Source organism: Lactuca serriola, chromosome 1 (genome assembly GCF_051521515.1).
Source record: "Lactuca serriola cultivar US96UC23 chromosome 1, Lser_US96UC23_V15, whole genome shotgun sequence".
In the NCBI taxonomy this organism is placed as follows: domain Eukaryota; kingdom Viridiplantae; phylum Streptophyta; class Magnoliopsida; order Asterales; family Asteraceae; genus Lactuca; species Lactuca serriola.
In genome coordinates, this window is record NC_136408.1 from 106,442,546 (window position 1) to 106,446,098 (window position 3,553).

General features: G+C 31.7%; 1 pseudogene; it reads left to right on the top strand.

Moving 5' to 3' along the window:
• The first annotated feature begins 1,678 nt into the window (after positions 1-1,678).
• LOC145070415 (nuclear transcription factor Y subunit B-7 pseudogene) lies at positions 1,679-2,711 on the top strand (annotated as a pseudogene).
• The last annotated feature ends 842 nt before the right edge of the window (positions 2,712-3,553 follow it).

Consider the following 3,553-nt stretch of genomic DNA (forward strand, 5'->3'; position numbering starts at 1 on the left):
CTCATAAAAACACTCAAATTTTCAGAATTTTCTCGGTTTTCTCCAAAGTTGAATTTTATATCAAATTTTACCTTACATTTTCCAAATGTTTGGTTTTACATTTTTACCGGTGATAATAGGTTTTCTAGATTATCACTATATTAACTTCGCAAAAACTCTCAAGTTTACAGTTTTTTATGTTTTTATCCTTAAGTTAAATTTTTTTCTACACTTTTATCCTAACTATTTTTTTTCATTGTATTCATGCATTGTATTCATGCAGAAAAATTATATTTATATACGAAAAAAAATTTAATTAAATATTATGTTAACGTTCTTTTTTTAATATTATCTTTATATATATATATATATATATATATATATATATATATATATATATATATATAATATTAATATGTATTTTAAAAGTACAAAATTTTATTTTTACGTTTTTAAAAGTATAAATATATTTTGAGAAGTATAGATACATATTAAATTGTATAACCGTGTAAAAAACCCAATTATATATATATATATATATATATATATATATATATATATATATATATAAAAGGAAATAAAGTTTTAGTAATGTAAAAACACTATTTAATTAAACATTTTTTTCATATATAAATACGATTTTTCAACATGAATACATATAATATGAAAAAAAAAAAAACTTAGGGCAAAACTGTAAGGAAAAATTATAAACTTAAATGTAAAGAGGAAGCAATGATGAGCTACTAGAGCAGCCCCTCTCACAACCGTTATAGACGACGAAAGCCATCGGCTGCCGACTTCGCTCCTTCCTGCATCCGTTCTTGTTCTTCTTCTTCGAAGCAGGTGAGCACCAGAGGTGCTTTCTCGATCCACCTCTTCGTTGCTTCCTTTTCCCCTGGATTGGTGGTCGTCGACGACGAGAAAAGAACCACGAAGGTTTGCCGGAAGTTCCAGACCAGTTTAGTGGATAACATGTTGCATTTTTTTTTGAAGGTCACGATTTCGTTTTGACATCCTCTAATGCCAAACACCCTAACATATGTCGAACTGTAACTAAACAACCCTTAATGCCATAGAAAGGTAATTCGGAAAAGATGGCAATTATGACAAATTGTGCCCAAATGTGTGCTTTTGTGGACATAAAAATGGAGTTAGCATATAACCGAACATTTTTGAAAATTTGAGAGTTTTTATAGCATTCGTCATTTTTTTGTTTGTTTCTTGTGTTTAATATATGAGGTTTTGCATATGTAAAAATTTATGTGAAAGACTAGTAGATACAAATTAATGTAGTGTTTTTCTATAATTAAAAAATGTTGTGTTTTTTGGGTTAATCTAAAAAATACCTTATATTTTGTGTTTTTTCTAATTAAACTTCGATTTTTTGCCTAAAAAGGGCCTTGTATTTTTTTTTATTTTTTTCCGGTCCTTTTTTTTTTCAAAACAAATTGTAAAACGTGAAGGTTTTTTCGAGAAAAAATAAAAAGTTTGAAGGTTTATTTGGAAGCATTTAGATGGTTGAAGGTTTTTTTCGAAAAAAATAGATAGTTAATGGCTTTTTTTGGAAAACATGAAATTTGTTTTGGTGTTGTTTATATGTTATTTAAAACAGAAGAAGGTACATGATAGATAGTCCTCGTGGCAGTCCTCAACATTGATGACCGTTATTCGCTTATACTACTCTAGATTATAGGTATTATTAATAAGATCCTCTTATATCCAAATTACTTAATTACCATAGGGAGCGAGTCTAATGGAATAAAATTGTAAGGTAGGTCTACCTCTTGACCTGCCTACTTTTATGCTTCTCATGCCATTTAATCTCTTGTCCATAAAAACTATACCAACAAAAGAAATGTGATTTGATCCGCTCTAAACAAAAGGGAAATGGAAGATGTAAAACATGGCAAAAGAAGCCCAGAAAGTCCTTGTTCAAAGAACAGCAACAACAATAATAACAAAGAACAAGACCGCTTCCTCCCAATAGCCAATGTGGGTCGCATAATGAAAAAGGTCATACCTGGAAATGGAAAAATATCAAAAGATGCAAAAGAGACAGTTCAAGAATGTGTCTCTGAGTTTATCAGCTTTGTTACAGGTGAAGCCTCAGATAAATGCCAACGAGAAAAGAGAAAAACAATAAATGGTGATGATATAAATTGGGCCATAACGACATTAGGGTTTGAGGAATACGTTGAGCCACTCAAACTCTATCTTAGCAAGTATAGACAGGAAGAAAACAAAGGAAACAACAACAACAACAACCTACCTAAACCGCACCAATGCATTGAACAACAACAACACACTTTGCCAACTTATAAGAGTCTCTATTCAACGACAACCACCAATATTATGTCACAACAACCTTTTGCATCCGTTGGCGACCAAAAGTTTGGGTTACCATTTTCTTCAAATACAATTCAAACACAATTGCACCATCAACAGGAAAGCATTGATTCCGTTGGGCAGTGGTAATTTCATCTTCTTGTTGTTATTCCTTTGGAAATGGAATTTGTAACTGTGTTTTCTTTATTTTTTTCGACCACATTTTAGAAGACAGGACAATAGAAAATCTTCTTACACCAATGTGGTTTATTATATCAAATATAACATATGTGCTTGTTCAAGTTGTATAGTTTTAATAGAATGCGTTTGCTAGTTTTATATCATTATACCGCATTTAATGTGTCGATTTTAGAAAAAAATATTAAGAATCCTTGTTTCGCATTTTAATTGTAAGAATATAGCACTCGTTACTTATATTGTTATAATCACCTTTTTTGTTTTCAAATGATGTAAACTATTATCAATAATTAAAACCTCTTTTCAATTTGGTGAAGTCGAGGGTTTATATGGTGGTGCATGTTTGTCTGCTCGTTGTTATGATTTTTTTTTTTTTTTTTTTTTTTTTTTTTTTTTTTTTTTTTTTTTTTTCATCTGAGCCATTGTGCAATGATTCACATCAGGCTAACCAGCATGGAAGTCAAATGAGGTGCATGGTGCCTATGTGCCATGCGTTTCTACTTGCAAACACCATGTTGGGGTAATTCAGGAATTGGCCCTCAGGGGCATTTTTGGAATTTTTTGTGGAAACTTTTTTTAGCCGTATTTGAGTTAGTTTAGGATTCTATATCTTTAGTATAAATAAGGGTATTGTTTTATGTTTATTTTAGTGTGTTTTCAGCAATACAAAAACTCTTTCTGAGCAAGTAAAAGTAACTCCCGTTTTTTCCTTCCCCCGCGTGTTGCTTGTTGTGCAACTTTTTTCTCCCTTCCTTCCTATTCTGTTTTTGTTTTTTGTTCTTAGGCAACAAGGTTGCAGCAAGGTATCAGGTAGTTACCTTACACTTGGTATCAGAGCTCAGAAGAACACATAAGAGATCCAACTAACCGATCTTTCACAGCCCCACCATGGAAGGACCGAATATGCATTATCCCATCTTGACTAGAACCAACCATGCTGCATGGGCAATTAAGATGAAGGTGTTCATGCAAGCAATGGAGGTTTGGGATACCAATCCATCCCGGAAGAAATCCTTTTGTGATAGTGGAGAAGCAAATGACAAAAGAGGTG